Raw genomic sequence first — 19,779 nt, forward strand, 5'->3', positions numbered from 1 at the left:
ATCATTTACATCAGAAAAGCCCCTTTTATCATTTACAATGTCTTGGAGCAATGAGTGATTCAAGTTAACTGTTTTTTGTGAAGATCTACCTCTGCTTTTCTGGAACCTCCTATGTTTATTTCAGTAAGTGTTGTTGAGATAATGTCTTGGTAGGGCCCATGAGAAACAGCCATCTCCTTCAAATCACTTAATATTCTACAGTGAATAGAGTTGGGGTGGTTCTAAGTTGGTTTTTTTTTTTTCCTTTTTTTTTTTTTTTTTTTTTTTTGGTGAGTATAATTGAGTTCTTCTAGTCTAAAGAGTCCTAAGTTATTCAAACTTTATCATAGGAAAGCCGTTCTATATCTTCACAAATTTTGCTTTTTTTTCCTGAAACTTCTCAGTTCTCTGACTTTTTCTGACTTATTTCAAGCAAAATGCAGTGTCTAAGATGAAGCTGTATCACAGCTAAACATACAGTGGCATAGTGGCATCACTGTTTAGCCCTTTACCCTTTTATGAACAACTTGCTTTTCCTTCCATGTTGTGAATGATGCTGAGAACAAATATTCCTTGAAGAGCAATCTGGCAGATTTGGAGCCACTTTGCAATAGCAACATCTGCCTAATGGAGAAAAAGAATCAATATGAACCAAGTCAGTGCAGTGGCAGGCACTGGCAAAACTTCCTACCTGGATTCCTGGATGTGTCCTTGCCCATTACATAGGAGCTGGGAGGGACCTGCCACCCACTAGGGCAGGTCTTTTGTTTCCAAAAGACATCAAGGGATATTAATGTCCCAAGGCTTGTGGAATACTAGTATTATAGAATTGCATTAGAAATCACTTTTTAACTAGTCTCACAACATTTATTTTTATTGGATATACCACAGTAGAAGCCTTAACAAGGATGATAGCCCCTGCTGCAAAGGAAGAGTGCAAACTTGTGGTTGGAGAGGGATCCTGCATTATGAAGCCTCTTTAAAGACAGGATCATTAACTCCATTTCCCTCCCAGGAGGGTGGCTTGCTTCATGACTAATACTCAGCACAGTTAAGTGGCACAGCTACTATAGTTCTTGGCAAAGCAGCACATAGTGGTTTTGAGCATTATAGATGTTTCACTGTGTATGTTTCCCACTCTGTTACCTCACAACACTTCAGGGCACTGCTTGACTCTGTTTATTATTGCTGCATTAGTCCTTTAGACCTTTGTTTTCAAATGCTAATTACTTAGAGTATTGACAGCAGAAATTCTTAATACAAAGATAGATAGACCTGCAAATACACCTTTTTGGGCATTTCTTGTAATTCAGACTCCAAATTATGCAAAATGTTTTTGATGACAGACTCTGTCTCTGCTTCCCCTCATATTACACACTCACAAGCTGGGAACTCTTTGTACAAAGCACCAAGGCCTTGGGTTTATGCCAGCTAGAAACTCAATACACTGTTTGACTGCTTGCCTGTGTTCTTTAGAACAACAGCATTTTCATTTGCACAAGTAGCCTTACATAAATAAGCTTGGTTCAGAGGCAGGCGGAAAGATACACAGGCACACAGAGCAATAAAGCCTAGCCACATCGAGCAAGACATTGAATTAGTACACTGTGTTTTTTCAGGGAACTCTCTGGAAAAGCCATCATGATGTTTTCTGCAGAGTCTAAAGAGAAAGTCCAGAACAATCCTTCTGAGTCACCAGTTTCCATTTGCACAAATCTGGTCTTAAATGAAATGATAGAGAGGCAAATAATGATTAATCCAGAAAAGAGAAAAAACCTATCCAATTAAATTAAACAGTGGTCAAATTCAGATGAAAAATGCCTGCCCCGGTCCACTAAAAAGGAGAACAGAAAATTGATTACTTTCTACTAAAGCTCTTTGTTGCAACTTATTTTCTTACAAATACACATTGCAAGCAGTTCAATTAAAGGCATTAGGATAGATGTATCAGGTTAAAGATGAAATTGCCTGCCTTGGTTTATCTGAAAATCTCATCTGAAATCATATCTAATTAGCATACTTGTAGATCTATGATCTATGAATTGTACAGGTAGAGAATGTGAATTGCATGTTGCCTGTATGAGCTAACATGCATATTGTAGAGAGGTGAGGCACTGGAACAGGGTGCTTAGAAAAGCTGTGAGTACCTCATGCCTGGAATTGTTCAGGTTAGATGGAACATGGAGCAGCCTGGTCTAGTGGAAAATGTTCCTGCCCATCATGGCTGGGTTGAAGAAAATGATTGTTAAGGTCTCTTCCAACCCAAACCATTCTATGCTACTATGATAACTTGTTCACTTTCACAGGACTGATCCTAGAGTGAAATTGATTGCTTCAGAGAGGTTTTATGGGGGGGAAAACTGCACTGCTGAGAATGGAGCAGCTTTCTTCACCAAAGAAGGAAGGTGGCTGTAATGTTGGTTCTCTTTCCAAAACTGTCCCATTTATTTCTTGAGTATACACTGAGGAACAAGGAAGGAGGATTTTTTTTTTTTTTTGCTTTTTTTTTTTTTTTTTTTGCTAGGGACTTCTTGATTTTCTAAACTTTCCATCCTCAGTACATATAAGACCACCACTTGTTGTATAAACCAAACAGGAATCCGGAACAGCAATACTATGGTAACAGGCATCCTGCCCTGATAAAAATGAGGACCTTTGATTTCTTTCAGTAGGCCAAACCACTGAAAAGTGATTCATATCCAATAAGAAATATGGCATGAAAAATGCAAATACATGTAGAACACCCCCCTGCACTGTGGCTGCTCCACCCTGGCTCCACAGTGTCACCTACAGCATCAATGTGTGGACCTCCAGGAGAGATCTCATCACTGCCTTTGCCTCATCATTCTTGCTGCCTGCAGAGATACTTCCCAGGAGCCTTCAAGGTGGTGAAATAGTCCCCAGATAGCCCTGCTACCATCCATAGTGGACAGAAATTGTCAGTCTGATCTACACTGTGCATAAGGTGAGATCTGCCCCAAAATGAGCAGAAAGCAAAATTGGTCCACCATAATTTTGATCCCTGGGTTTTGCAACATGTATCCTGGATAGGAAACCTTAAGACTTTTTTGGGAGAGCACAGAAAACCCAGGAGCCTCATGACCTGAGTAGTCAGGATGGTGACTGCCTTAAGACCTAAGGCCAATGGCAGTGGCATGACCTTTCTGCTGGGGGTCTTGTCTGAGCTCTGTAAGGGACTGGCTGGACATGACTCCAACCCCACAGAAATCCAGGTACTTTTCAACCCTCTTCTGATCACTCTTAAATAGCTCAGGATAAGATAAAGCAAGCAAACCCTCACAGTGAGGTAAACAAAAAAAAAAAAATTAAAAGTTACATATTGCTTTACATTGGGTCCCCCAGCCACATATTGACATCTGTGAATGAGAAAATAGCTAAAGAGTAAATAATAACCAATTAAATCAAATGGCACCAAATTCAGTAAAATAGGTCGCTTGAGGGTTCAAAATCAAATTGACCTGTAAATTTTGACTGCTCAAAAAAAAAACCCATATAGGCCTATTCCATCCACACTGCTGACTTTCTCTCCAACAACCACTTCTTTCTGAATTTTAAAGTATAGAAAATGCATAATCTAGAGTGCTTAGTCACTGCAGTATTATTTCTGGAGTTTATTTTTCTTTATTCTATGTTTGCAATGATTTGTTAGTTTAAAAAACACCATATCTCTTAACTTGAGTTTGATATGGACTCTGTAAGGTCACAACACAAGAAATAAAATGTAGATAATTTATTCTGCTTTAAGCTGATATCCAGCAACTTACGCATGTTACCTGATAGTTCATTTTCTGCTTGGGCAACACTTGTTTCACTCACTAGATAAACTTGGCAAATTTTGTGATATGATCAAAGCAAGGTAAATTGAGCAATGTTGCTTGTGGGTGAACATTCTAAATGATGTTAAACCTGATGTTTTTGTAGTGACACAAAGTTCATTTTCTGCAAAGCTGGACTTTGTAGCCTAATGGTATTTCAATCTCTCACCTGACAAATTACAGGACTTTCTTCTGCCTTTTATATGCATAAAAAAGGAATGCATATGTGATGCAAACAAAATCAGGAATCAAGACCAGAGCATCCTCATTTGCAACACATGTTCTCCCACCATTTTGGCTTCAGAGTAGGAAGCTTAGAGTAGCAGGTCTGCAGAGAGCATACTGATTAGCTGCATATATTCCTGTCTTGGTCTATAAATGTACCTATGGTTTAGAAAATATCACATGTTGGAATATTACTCTGTAATAATAGTACCATAGTCCTAATAATGTTACCAATACCACATATTGATAATAATGCCAGAAAACTAAAAGATCCTGGAAAAAATCAATACAAAACTGGATCCACATGAAAGAGGGACTGACACTGACTGAATGTTTAACACATATTTGCATGCACATATTCACTCTGTGTGGGCTTTCCTAGCTGGTCTGTTCATTCTGTTAACACAATGACTGACCTTTTCATTAATAATTCAATCCAAACTCCCATCATCCACCCCTAACAATTCCCCCTGTAACAAAACCCTCTCAACCACAAAAAACCCTCTTGAACCTGAACATGAACTTTGACCAATTCACAAGCCTGCCCCTCTTAGCAATCCCCCTAATCCTTTTTGCAGTATTACTTCCTGCCCTACTTCTTCCCACAACAGCCATGACAATCAGCGAACTGCTGAACACCTTTCCACCCTTCAAATACAATTCTTCCACTTAATTACTAAACAGTTATGATCCCACTAAACAAGGGAGGACACAAATGATTTTTAATCCTAATGTCACTAATAACACTCCTACTGATAATTAACCTTCTAGGCCTACTAGACTATACATTCAACCTCAGCAATCAATCACATTTCCCTGTTGTGTATTTTACTGTCAAATTCTACAGCTCTGTGGTGCCCGAGTTACTGAAAGACCCTTTTTGTGAGACTCCTAACTAACTTTCCTTTTGCCAAATGAGAACATCAGCCTTTCAATCTGGCCCAAGGACACTCAGCAACTCCTACACTGTTTTTGTTAAAGTCCTCTGATGGACAGAGATGTAAGAAAACACAAAAACTAAATGTGTGCTTTGTATTTTCTCTTGTGGCAAATGTCCATGGTTTCCCCTCTGGCGGTGCATATTTTCTTTCTTCGAAAATTAGTTTTTAGTGCTTCCTTTTTCATATGCAAAATAAATATATATAGCAAGGAGTAAATATATAGCCACCCTGGGTAGGCCTGTGAAATGTTCTCAAGAGGGCTGTAAACCTATTCAGAACAGGTATAGTACCTGCCAGCTTGCTCTCATGGGCATGACCCGTGGGCTCTCAGAGGCAAACTGTGCACTGCCAGCCTTCTGCCATCCATGCAATCACAATCTTTGGGCACAGCAAACAGCCAGCCTGGCCTGCAGCCTCACTACCATTTCAGAAACATCAGAAACTGATGACTCATTAGAAACTGATGAGTCAAGACATTTCAGAACTGATGACTTCTGTTTTCACAGTACTTAGGTGGTATTAAAAGTACGGAAATTATATGGTATTAAATAATTGGAAACACAAGATGTACATATTCTATTTTAAGTAGTAAGGTGGTGATCCTTTCTTATCAAAGACACATTCCTGCACAGTCTGGAGCCTCACAGGCAGCTGTAACAGGTGAAGCTGTGTCTGCAGCACTCTTGGCTTGCCGGTGTGTCATTTCAAAGCTACATGATGAAAATGCCCTTCTAAAGAAGTGTCAACATTCAGAAATGTTGCAAGACTAAAGTTCTAATATGGTTATACTCCTAGAAATTGTAGATTTATTACCAGGTGGTTTTGCTTCAGGTTCATTTTAAAGTGTCCTCCCAATAAAAACAGGACAAAACTACATGCTACTTTGCATTTAAATCCAGGTATCTGAAGGTAAACTTCATTTATACTTGTCTTCTTCTATTTTAGTAAATGGGATATATACACACTTTTTATGACGTGAAATTTTCTAAGATGAAAAGTGTAATGTGTGATGAGGAAAGAAATTAATAGACTAAAACTAATTGCATTTGCAAATATCTTTCATTTCAAGTTGCTTTACAAATCCTAGGTTTTGCTCAGGCTTAGTCTTTGTATGGGCAGGTCTAAAGCTCATACACATATTTGCAGTAAGGCCCCATGAATTTATTTGTACAGAATATGCAGAGTCACAGGTATATTTAGTGAGTAGTGAAGTCACAATTGTATAAAGGAAAGTCTCCTATGAGAAAAAAGGGATTACTTTACTATCATTGTTAGTCAAAGTAATGTTTTCAAACACTTCCCAGCTGTCACTTGCATCCAAGGCTCTCCTTCTGTAAAGTCAGGAAAGGACCATCCCTCAGTCCAGAAGGTGATGGATCAGGCTTTCCTGTATATTTTCTCATGTCATAACATATGAAGCACCACTTAAACAGCTCTTTTTGTCCCATTGATGTGGCATCTGCCGTTATAATCACTAACTCTCTTTGCAGCAGCTGTCTATTAATTCCCCAGAACATTAAGGTAGCTCTAACTAATGAGAAAGAAAGTGAAATTAGTGCAACTTCAGGCTTCAGCAGCTTCAAATAGGATTCCTGGCAGATCTCTGCTTGTCTGTAGCACATTCTGCTGCAGCTGTACTGCTGTAGGTAGAAGGGCCGGCCCTTTATTACATAGTTCCTAACTGGATCTACTAGATCAACTGTTTAAAAGCCAGCAGGAGAACACCAGCCAAAAAAGGTGCTGATTAAATCAGACTTAGCCTACTACACGCAGAAGACGCTGGTAGACAACAGAAGCTGAATATATACCCAAAAATTAAAACCCTGATATTGCTTGGTCAAGGTGGAAGAACACTCTTGGCACATTTGCAGCTTCCTAAGCCAGCAGAGAGATTGACCTGAATGAAATAATTTTATGTTGGCTGTGAACTGCCCTCAATCAAAAAACCATAAAAATTATCCATGTTAAACTAATGACACTTTTTATTTGCTATAAGAAATTTATATTTTACTTAGGAGCATCAGGTCTTTCCTCTAACATCTAACAGGCTTCGTCTCTGCTGGAAAAGCAAAATACAAAAAAAATAAGGTAAGATAAAAGCTAAATCTTTTGCTGTTAAAGAAATCAAACAGCGAAATTTAGAAGATACCATGCATAGCAAGAACTATATGATGCAGAGAATAACAGTGGAGTCCTTTTCTGCAAATATCTGTCAGATGCCTGACAGGGGACCACTGGCAAACACATGCACTTGGGAGGTGTGCAGTCTGTTCATCAGCTTTGGAAGCTATTTTGGGACAGCCATGTGTCTCCAGGTGGTCACCATCCCAAGAGCAGATTTCCACCAGAAATGCAACATTTCAGCCCTTCAGCAGCCTCTGGAGGCAGCATCTGGATTTGTCCCAGTGTTAAGTTCCAGGTGGTGGTGGGCATCCTGCTGCAGGGGGTTATTCCCCTGTGAGCTGTGGCTGTGGTTTATCAGCAGCCTTTGCCTTTCTTGTTTCCCTCCCAGGCTGTCCCTCAGAGGCTTCACCACCACTGAGGAATTTGCCACACACAAGAGAAGAAAGCAGGTCTTGTCTTCTCCTGTGAAGTGCCTCCTGTGATGCTAATGTCATGTACATTGGGACAATAACTTCTGGTGTTGACTCATTTAATGCATCCAACATTTTAGTGTATGTTTAAATTTATGTTAGTCTACCTTTAAACTTCAAGAGTGAAAAGCAAGCTAAAAAGCAGAGGTCTGTATATTTATTTAGATCATTTGAGCTCCCGCTCAAGCATTGTGATGTTTGATGCACTTTAGAGCAGACATTATATAAACATATTGATTTTGTCTAGATATTGTGAAAGGATGCCAATATATTTCTGCAAGACAAATTTCTTGAACACCTTTAATATACTGATGAAAGGCCAGAAAAATGAAAATGTCTTTAGTACTAAAGAAACAGACAGCTTGGATAGCAGCTTTAATGTTTCTTTTTCTGATTCACATCGTAACAGTCCAGGTGTCACATTTTTACTTGTCCACAGACAGAATTTTACAATGATTTAGAAATAAAACTTTTACTATTTTCATCAAGAGTCAGAGGCCTTTACATTTCTGGATTGTACATAAAAAACTTTCAAAAACCAAGCATTCATTCTGTATGACCAGTTCGACATATTATCTGAATTATTTCTGTATCCATTATATATTTTCCTGTATCAATTTATTTTTGTTTCCCAAATGACAGTTAAGACTTTTTTCAGTTAAAATTTTTATATTAATCTTTTTATTGGCTTGTATTTTATTCAAAATATAAATACCCCTAACCACTGGTCTGCAAACAATTTAGGAAATTATGAAGATAACAGCAGTTCACTGCCTTAATTCAACATCACCAAAAGTGTTTACTGCCTGGTTTCTGGCTCTGTCATTAAAACTTTCAGACTACACAGCTTTCTGGAGCAGCTCTGCAAGCAATGCATTAAATTTGTAATACTGACCCATCTCTGGCTTTTAAACAACTGGCTCTTGCTCAGCAATTTCAAATGAAAATGATAACTGCTTTAAACCAGCTTTTTTATTATGTCTACTGGGATTACTAATGCAAATGCATGAATTGTATTGATTTACTATTACTAGTTTTTATACTTGGGGGAACATCTGATTTAGTCCATTTGGCTTTGGAACAAAAAAGCCTAAGGTGGGTCTCCTCCATAGTACTGGTTTCTCTAGAAAAGACAGCTATCATTTAACCCCAGATTAGCAGAGATTTTTAAAGGATTTGTGCATGACAATGTGTCCAAACTGGCTTAGAAATGGTATTTCTGCAGGGATAAGGTATTAATTGTTTAATTTAAATTATATTTTTATATATAAATTATATTTTGATATATTTTGATATTATAAATTTGATCCTCATACACTGTTACCATGGTACCATGTTTGAGACTCAGTGGGCATTGTCTCCATTTCACAAGGAAATAGTGAACACTTCTATTTCAAGTAAAGTACAAAATTTAACTTCCTAATAGTCTTTAATCACTGTAATTGAAAGATATTTCAATTCAATTATGTCTTACTTTAAGGAGTAGGCCAGTTTTGTAAAATAATCTAATACACTGAAATTTAGGTGATTATAATGCAGAGAGGGGTTTGTGAAGACAGAGGTTACTGTATCTAGGTACATGCACAGATACTGTGCAGAAGGGTGCATTCTGAAATTTCAGATAAATAGTTGACAAAAAGTACAGTATAACAGTCTGTCTTTTTTGCTTGTTTGTTTTTAATTTTTTTTTTATTATTTTTACAATCTAGTACAGGAAATATGTCTGAACATTCAGGGCACCACAGCAGCTGTGTGCAGGACTGCCGCAAGCCAGGACAGCACAGGAGCTGCACAGGCACTTTTCATGCCTCCCAGTCAACACCCAGCAGATGGCAAACATGGCATGAAAATGTCCTCAGAACTCGAGCATGAGAGAAAATGGCATTTACTGTTTAGATTTTTTGGTAAGCTCTGACAGCAGCTGCCATCTCAGGTGCACCCCACAGAAGTCTTTCCAGACATCAGAAGAAATGTGTAGACATTTCAGGCACGGATCTGGGGTTTAGTCATTCTGTACAATTTTGTATTGCATTTTTCTCCAGATACAGTGTTTCATGCAGCATTTTTTGGTCAGATGGTGCCTAACCCAGAAAAAGGGCCTATGGAGAGACATGACCTGACTCACTAAAAAGCACACCATGATTGTAATGTTCAAAGCTTTATTGTTATAAATGAAAAGTGTCTGAAATAATTTGATTTTTATGTTTTGAGTTAATACTAATTCCTGTGCATTAAGTCTCAGGAGTTACATGGGGGTTGCACAAGCACCTGTAAATTCCCTTGCCTTTGTTTTTTCCTGTAATTGCTGATTGTAGTCTTAACAGTGATCTTTTATTTTTAATTTCCTTGCTCTTCTGCAACCTTTACAAAGAACATTTCAACCTGACTGGCAAACCAGACATAGTAAAATAAGAAAACATTTTGAAGACATACTTTTAAGAGAGATAAGATAGAGCTGTTAGACAAGGAATTATATTTAAGGTAATTTTTGGAAGCACTTAAAACCAGACCACATATCCATATCAGCAGGTGCCTACAAGAGTGTGTCCTGGCACTGCCAATTAGTATTGGCATGGGGATTGTGTTACATATTCCTCAGTACCTTGGAATCTGAGACCACAAATATTTGTTTTATGGGAGACCTACTCAATCATGTCAAGTTATCTGTACATGTACCTGGTTACAGGATTTATAGGATTTGGCATTTGGGTAAGGATTTGACACCAACAGACCCTACATGTGACAGGACAGAGCTGGTAGGCACAGGCTCAGTCTGAATGGGTGCTTCCACAGCCAAGAAACCACTCATTTCCTGCAGATAATCCAGCAGCAGTGCTAGGGAGGGTCCTGTCAGCATCTGCCTCTTCATCCACCTAAGTGTAATCTCATCAGATAACAGCCAAGCTATGTAAAAGCTGTATGAAATGAAAGGTTTACAATACATGTTGGTCACTTCTTATTTGCATATTCCTGGGTGTAAGTTGAGATACGACACGTAATAGATTTGAAAGGCCCATTTTGACTTCATGGCTGTGCACTGTGCCTGTCCATTCATATGTGCAAACACGATCAGAGCAGTTGTGAGGTGAAACATAATCTGGCAGTCACACACACACATTACACTAATTGCACCCAGAAGGAGACTGAGGGCAGGATGGAAAGCAGAACCACAGATGCTGCTCTACAGGTAAACCATGTTCCTCATGGTGGGAACTCATTGTCCCAGATCCCCACCAAAATCAGCCATTTCCAGGTGTGTGGCCTCTTATTTTGGAACAAGCTTTGACTGCTGGCTGTGGGGTTCCCTCAGCTGGGGAACAGAATAGACTACTGGTCAGCTCTTAGCCACCTGGGACATGGGTGCATTGGGAAAATCCTTCTGGGCCACTCATCTGGCTTTGGGAAACAACACAAAGTGACCTTTAATGCATAGCAGCATCTAGGGCACAAAAGCAGAGTGTTAGAAGGAGTGCTTTTTTTTGAAGAGATAGTGAAATGCTAGTGTGTATGTGCTGATGTGTTAATAGAGGTCTCCAACACAAATATCATGCTAAATCCTCATATCTCCCTGCAGGTTAGTTCTCCAAGTGGGGGAACTCTTCAAATCACAATACATCAGCATTGTCAGCACCGGAGTGTGCCTCAGCTCATGTCCGTGAATCCTAGCAAATGGTACTCATTTGAGTGCTCTGTGCATTGCTGTGACAAAACCTCACCAGTTTGCAAACAAAAACCTGAAAACGACAATAGAAGCAGGAAAAAAAAAAAAAAAAAGACAATTACTCTAGGCATACTAGGGTCAATATGTACTGTCAGTATAACTCACAGTATCTTGTCATAAACTTTTATTATCCTCAGTGCTGCAGGATACAATTGGGATATTAAAAGTTCTCAGCAGAGTGGCATGCTCTGATTTTGTAACCTGACTCAGCAGGAATGGTGAGGATCCAGAGCTGCTCTCCCTAAAAGAAAGTATTCTGGAAATAGCTCTTGGCAGATGTCTCAGTATCAGTCCTACTGGAGTTCTCCAATAAATAAAATTACACAGGAGGAAAAAGAAAAATGAACTTTGCTTGGAAATGAAGAAAATTACCTAAGAAGTTCTGTCAGAGCATATAATATTTTGCTTAATGGTGAAATTGCTCAGTAAAATAGTTTCTAAGGGGAATGTTGAACTTGAAGGATGTTTTCCAGCATTATCATGTACCAATCCAGAATATGCTTCCAAATGGACTATTGTATGCTGAGGCATTTAATACCTCTCTCAACACAGCTTCAGCTAAATAAATATCTATAAAGGGTACGCCTCTGTATTTTCTTTGCCTTGAGGAATAGCTGCTATTTTTTTTTTATTTATGTGGCACTGACAGCGTGTATTCATTGATTTACAGAAGTGTGCCTTCTGACAAGAGAAAAGTCCTGGCATCCAACTGCTCATTTTTGGTTCCCCATCCCATGGGTACTGAGGTGACAACTCAGCCAGAAGGCAAGGAGGGGAGTGGCAGTGGCAACAATGGCTTAAAACAATTTTTTGTGCTGCTTTAGCTCTGGGTGTAACTCATCCATTGGAGCTTTGAAGTATACTGTGAAGATTTATGTGAGAAATAGATTGGGCCTGTGATTACTGCCCACAGGGAGAAGTGAAAATATGTGGATGTAATTTTTAGCAATACTACAGAACAGCCTACATGAAAAAACACCAGTTTGTCAGCTGACTTTTTGAGCATACTACTCTTACCAGCATTAAAACCACTTGAAATTTCACTCTGACCTTTAGATTTTGGGCCATACGCAGCTAAAATAATCTGATTATCCTGCTGTGTCTTGATGAATTATCCTTGCAAATTCTCCTATTAACAGTCTGTTAATAGGAAACATACTGCGCTACATATTTTTATCCCAATCTGCCAGGAAATTCTATAACATATAGTCAAGCTTCTCACCTTGCTCATGAGGGCTATTTTCCCTCAGACATGTAATCATCAGAATTACTCTTTCTTAAAGCCTTCTTTAAGGGAAAAAAAAATCTCATTGTATGACTTACAGCATTTCCTTATCAGTGCCTGAAGTGTGGCTTAGCCTGGTACAAAAGCTTGTTTGAGGAGAAACCAAGCATGTGTCCCTCACTTTCTCTATAGTGCCCCACAATGCTGGTTTTTTTCTACCAAATATATTTTTGGTCCTGACAGAATTATCTAACTAAAGGCCACTGTGATGTGCAGGCTTGCAGTCAACACTCTACATATGTTTGCATGGTTTTTTTCCTAAATCACGTATCAGACTCACTGCATCGCTGTGTCTCTACTGTGAGCAATTACACTCCAGCCATCTCCAGCACCCTGCCTATTTGATATCACATTACGCATGTAAAGATTTTCTTCACTTAGATGCAAGTGACTGGGTTTTATATATTCTGATAGCCCATTCATTTTCACTGAAAACAGCTTGATAATTTGCAGTTCTGCCAACAGGCAGGAACTAATCAAAAGTGCTCTGATTTCATTTTCTGCTTTAAAAGAGAGAAAATCTGGTATCTCAAGAAAAGCAAAAAACACAAATAGGAAAAAATAAAAATTGCAAAAACATAGTTACTGACCTCTGTTTGGCTGTGAGTTTCTTACTAGTTATATAATTTTCAATCTTTCTTACCACAACCCTTACCTGACATCGAAGGTTTCCAACAGATGGTTAAAACTAATGTTTCTTTGATCTATTTTCACTTTCTTGATAATTTCAACTATTTTCTAATTTCTGTCTACTGCAGATAGGAATCAATAATGGCTATGCAGATCCTTCTAGGGTAACTGTGCAGGAGTAGCAACACAAAAAAAAAAGGTCTATGTGAGTTCATGCTTCTTGTTGGCTAAATATGTAAGGAGAGATCACTGCCTTCAAACACATCTGCAAATTCGTCAACACAGTGTACGTGTCAGGTTCTTATTACAATGTCAGCTTCCTGGGGCTATGCTGGAAGCCACAGGATGGGCATCATGAGGGGCCAAAAGATATTGCTACAGGCACAGTTTTGTGGGAGTGGCAGCAGACTACCAGATCAGTCCCTGCGTATGGCACAGGTGGTCTTTCTCCTTGCCCTGTTGCCTACTTGTTTTCACTTTTTAAGTGTTTTACGGAATGTCTTCTTGTTCTAAGTACTATTTTAAAATCAAGGAAAATTACAAATTAGGACAAGAGCTTAAATGAAGGCCTTTAAAGCCGCCTGAGCTCTGCATTCCATCTCACTGCTTGCAATGCTGCTTCTGTAGTATTTGAGGTTGAAAAACCTACCCAAAGCCTTATCAAAAGCATCAAGCACTGTTTGTGTCAACTTTTTCATACAGCAACATTCCTAATGACTTCACTGGGGCATTATCAGGACAGAAATCAGGAGTACTTATCCCAGAATCACAACTTTGAGTATGTATACTCCACAAGAGAGAGATCATGAAAGATCAACAGAACAAATAATGTTAAGGCTCTTCATTAAGCCCCTTCCTCTAAAATAGTACCAAGATCCTATCTAACACCCACAAAATTTTATAATGTCTTTTGATCAAACACTTAATTGATTTAATATTGGCACAGACTGGTATATTCTTGCACATGTAGTGTCACATTTTCCAGCAAATTTTTCTGAGGCCAGGTATAAAATTAGAGGCAATATTTAATATGGTCTGGAAGGTGCTTCTCTTTGATAAATGGGTGTTGGTCAAATAAAAATCAGTGAATGTGAATAAAACCTGCTTGTTTTCATTGCAAGAGTAAATGTGTGAAAGCCACAATGTTTAGCTCTGTGCTACTGAAATCTGGAATAATCTGTGAAACTAAAGTAGACAGGTTCATGGCCATGAAAGTAGCAAATGCTGTCCCTATTTCAATGTTATTTTTTAATCTGAATTTGGACAATATTAGGGGTTTTTTTGCTATAAATGGACTTTATGTTGATATGTTCCCTTTTTAAACTACAAAGACATGTTAAATAGCAGTGAATGTGTCTTGTACCTTTCAGCCATATATCCAGAATAATGGAGGTAAAAATTGTGACTGTGATTGACGTATGTGTGTTGCTGTGCTGGTTGTGCAGAATACAGTCCCAAGTCACATACATGCTCTTTCAGCTGCTTAAGCATAAGGAGTTAGACTAACTACAAAGAAAAAATATAGAAGTACTACATTCTGAATTGCACCTTCTAATTGTGATCACTAATTTAATCACATAACTCTCAGGGATACTATAGCAAGCTGGTAGGGACCAGAAATGAGAAAAATAAAAGCAATCATAAAACTTAAGGGTTTTATTGTACCCATTAGGAACTCTCTTTTCTGCAACACACACTTTCCTAGAGAACCCTCCATTACATTGGTAACGTAGTCTCATTTATTTGTCTCTGACATGTTTGATGTCTTCGGAATGCTGGTCAGTGTGGCTTGAATTAGTCAAATTTTGGCCTTCAGGTACCAAGAGGAAGAAAAGCTCACAACAGCATAAAGTAGGCAGCCAGCCTTTTGCAGAAACTTCAGAACAGGTCAACAAAAGGCCCTAAGAAAGTCAATCACACTTGATTGCATTAATAACCAGTTACAGAAAGGTATAGGAGCTGATAAACTGAAAACTCATGATGAAAAAGTGGCAGAGACAGCTGCTGAGTAAGGTCTTAAAGCCCCAGCATGACTGATGTAGTACTGTGACCTATACAGTCTGCTTGTTCCCAACACAAGCAGCTGCAAAGGTTGTTGATTGAATGTACAAATGTGTACCAGGGACAGCATCCAACTTTTTGCTGCGTTGAGGTTTGGCCGAGACTAAAACCTTCTGTAATTTTGCCAGAGCACTCTTGTGTCCTCTGCTTGCCAAGATCTAAGAAGAGCAGTATTTTGGAATACTGGGACTTGAACTTAGAACTAACACCTTCATCACATCCAGAATGATTTTCAAGAAAAACCTGAGACTTAAGACACATGAGGCGAGGGGAGGGAAGGAGGGAGGAAGGGAGGGAGGAGAGGAGGGAGGGCGGGAGAGGAGGGAGGGCGGGAGAGGAGGGGAGGGTGGTTTAGTTGATCAGATATTTCAATGGATACAATACATTTTATTTTATTTTTATTATTCCTACCACCTACATTCTCCTATGTCGAGGTTGTTACTGGATCTAGGGTCTTCAAAGAGACATGAGCAGTTGTTGATTGCTATAAGGTTGTTTATTGCATGAATACATCAGTCTCAAAGTCAAAGGGTCAAGGTGTTAAGAGTCCATGTTAAAGCTTTTCTAGGATAGAGTCCCAAGCTGGAGCAGCAGCTGCAAGGCTGCTTTCTGGCATAAAGTCCCAGGTTCCATGCAGGAACAGCAGCAGCAGCAACAGGTGTTCTCAGACACAGAGTCCGATGTCCTGGGCAGCAGCAGCAGTAGTAGAGTCTGATGTTCCACGCAGCACCAGCAGGGATCACAGCTTTTCTTTTCTTCTTTCTTCTTCTGTCATCTTCTTCTTCTCGTGGCTGCTGATGTGTTGAAGTTGTGATGGTTGATGATGATGGTGAAGCTGATGCTGAAGATGATGTTGCCAATGGTGATGATGGTGATGATGATTGTACCCCACTACAAGGCTTTTTATTTCTAAAACACACAATCAGCTAAAAACATGATTCTAGAACATTCTTTCTAAACCAATCTGAACTAGATTCTAATGTGCAAAATTAGTACAAAAGTAGTGTCAGTTTTTACCTAAAAATCTATGCATATAATATTATCTATTTATGCAAATGCACTATATGTATTCTTACTTTAAATTTACATGTATAAGTTTATCTATTTATGTGAATAGGTATACCTATTAAAGCATGTAGTTTTATCTGTTTTACATGAATAATTCTAGCTGTTCTAGTGGCAAGGTTCTGCTACATTTTTGTTATGACTAGGGCTAAGTTGCTGAACTTTTAATGAGGCCTTAGGGCCTTTGCTAGTTAATACAGTTTCTTAAGGCACTTGGAATGTATTTCTACTTAAAACCTAAAGCTTAAACTTACTTAAAAGTATAACTTACACTCCTATTTACTTAAAACTTAAACCTACACTTCTACTTTATATTTATGTGGCTTTAGTTTCTCTAAAGGCTTTAATTCAATTCCTGCATTTATATTCCTCTCTGAGAAACTCAGAGAGGCTTGCATTCCACCACTTGTACAAACGCATACTGAAACTAAGTTATTGACTCAGGCCTCTTTTCATATCTTGTGCTTTTAGTTTCTTTGGAACATCTACAGGTACTAAAGGTGAAAGCCAAGCTACCTTTCCTTGCCATCATGCCACCAACCAAATTCCCTTCTACTTAAAGTACAGCTTCATGCAAAAATGAGTTGGAGTGAGTGGAACAGGCACTCATTTAGGGAACAGAAAATTATTTTCTTAATTCCATTGTCAAGTCTGGAGCTCCTTGACTTCTGAGGCAAGTTAAGCATTGGCAGGAGAAGGTACTGGGGGACACAGACACTGGTCTGCAAAGCCACAGCTCTGTCTGTGTCCAGGCTGTCAGGTCTGCCAGCACTCCAGGTCAGCACATCACAGGAAAAAGTGATGACCACCCAGTCCTCATCAAATAACGGGAAGCTGATGGTATCAATATGGGGCCAGATCATTCCATAACGACGGACAAAGACAGCCAAAGGGCTGAATGCAAGTGCTTCTATCTACAGACACTAAAAGCTTGCTGTTGGTTTCCTAAAAAAAATACAACAAAAAAAACCCCAGCAACAACAACAAAAAACCTAACAACCCAAAAGCTAAGCCTTTAGTAGCTATCATGTGCTTCTCAGATGACACCTGGTGGACAAAAGCTAAAGAGATGAAAGCATTCTGCTTTCATAGTGCAGAACCTTGAGCCTTACTCATTACTGCACTTACTGCAGGTGCACTTATCAGCTGTCCTCCATACTCTGCTTATCCACCCCATGGCCCCAGTCCATTATAACAGTTTCCCAGAATAAGCACTTATCACCCATGTATCTTCAACAGATTTTTTTCAGCATTCATATCCATTTTCTTTATTCTTTTATTATTATAGTGACTCATGTCCTGAGTTTGTTTAGTTCTGACTTGCAAGTCTGAGGCTAGAGTGGACACATCATTTCACAAATAAAAATATAGGGAAAGCACATGGTAGCAGCAACAGGGTGCTTTTATGGCATGGGATAACTAGACAATTTTATGAATGCCTTCACAAGTTGCAACTCAGAGGGTTAAAGGCTTTAGTTTATTCTGATTTACTCTTTTAAACTAATTCCATTTTGCTTCTGTTACAGTGTCTATCTTTTCTGCAATTGCCCTAATGCATCCCTGTTGAGATCTCGGAAATAACTTAGTAATATAAAGAGAGGTGAAAAAAGTACTCTGAAGAGAAGTATGTACTTAGAAAAGTGTTTCTTATGGGGATGCTTATATCTTGTGGTGAAACAGATGGTTTCCTCAAGATCTCATGCATAGGAATATTAAGTTCTGGTGCAGTCCTGTTTCTCTATTTGGCTCAAAGGATTTTAGAAAATGTCAGATACTCCTGAATCAATGCTGTGACATATGAGGCCTCTGCCATAAATAAGGTGACCATGATCAATTGTTTGATTGCTGGCATTGCATCTTCCAGGTATGGTCCTGTTATTTGCTTTTTTACCTGTTCTATGTATGCTCTATTTCTTTAAATGTTAACAACTTTATTTTTTCCTCGGTGCATTTCCATGCCTTCTTTTTGTAGCAAATCTTGGAAGATTTTATGAAGCAAAACACACAGAGAAGTCAGGGATTCATTGTCTTCAAACACCAAGCTAAGCTGAAAAATAATGTGGAGAGGTCAGAAGGAAATTATATCATTATCTAGATTGCTTCTTCTGGATGCAGATTACCTGTTTCCCTGTTTGGCAAAGTGGCCACCCAATACTTGTGGCACTGTATTTTGTCTGGTTGAGGCGGAGGTAACATTCAAACAGCTGTGCTTTGTGTTTGTAGCCACAATGGCTGAGACCACTCCTGACATCAGGGCTGTATCTCCAATACCTCCCACGAAGGCCAGCAGGCCTGGAGCATGCAAAAGGCTGGGAAGGGAGAAACAGTTGAGACAGCTGGCCCAAAGTGACCAGAGGGACACTCCATGCCATATGATGTGTAAAAACAAAATCTAACGGGCAGTGAAATTTTGTTATTAAGGTGTTTGTCTTCTAAAGCAACTGCTACATGTACTGGAGCCATAGTCCCAGGAAGTAGCCGAACATCACCTGATAAGAGCAATTAGAGAATGATTTTTTTTGCTTTCATTGTGGTCTTTGCCTTAATCTCAACCAATGAGTTTTTAATCTCATTTTCTTCCCCTGCCCGCCTGAGCAGAGTAAGTGGTGGAGCATCTTTGTGGAGTCAGTGCTGGTGTCCAGCCAAGGTGAACCCACTGCAGGCATATCTTGGCTGAAATGAAGCTTTCTCCACAAAGCCAGGGTTCATCTTTATACCAGCATGTCTGAGTGTGGATGTCTGAGTCCCTGCTGTCCAAAGCCAGAAGTAACCAAATCTAACTATGCTCTGATACCTGAAATATCCCTGCATATAGTTTTCAGACCAATGCTGTAAAGTCCTCAGGATTCCGAGTAACTCACATGTAAAACAGTCATAAAGTTTGACCAGCCAGAAACTGGTGAACTACTGAGTTACACTATGATTGGAAGCAGCTTATTGAAGCACTTTCTGAAAAAAGGTGCCTCCTGTAGAGCAGATCCTCACCAGTGACCCTGGTTTGCTGCTCACAGTAACAGGAAACTTGGAAGGGCTGACAACCATCAAAAAAAGCAAATGCTAACACAACTTATTTTTTTTTTCTCTTACACCCAATAGTGAAGACCAAGGCAAAGACGACTTTGAAACACTGCAGAAAAGAGAATACTTTTACAAGCCTTTCAGGTAGCAATCTGTGAGAACAACCCTCTTTATTCATGCTGAAGAGTATTTGCATTCGCAGGGTTTGATATGTTCTCCTTTTTAATTTCTATTCAGCAAAGTATTGAGAACAAGTATAGTCATAAAATACGAGGAAAAAATTATCTGGAAAGTGCTGTTAAAAACATCAATTAGGCAATACAATGTCTTCAGCATAGCCCTTCGGGCAACATCTGTGAATGTGTTTGTGTCCTGTAGCCAGGAAAACACCGGTTCCTAAAACCTTTGTAGCAGGAAAGCCACT

Source organism: Lonchura striata, chromosome Z (genome assembly GCF_050655825.1).
Source record: "Lonchura striata isolate lonStrDom1 chromosome Z, ASM5065582v1, whole genome shotgun sequence".
NCBI lineage: Eukaryota > Metazoa > Chordata > Aves > Passeriformes > Estrildidae > Lonchura > Lonchura striata.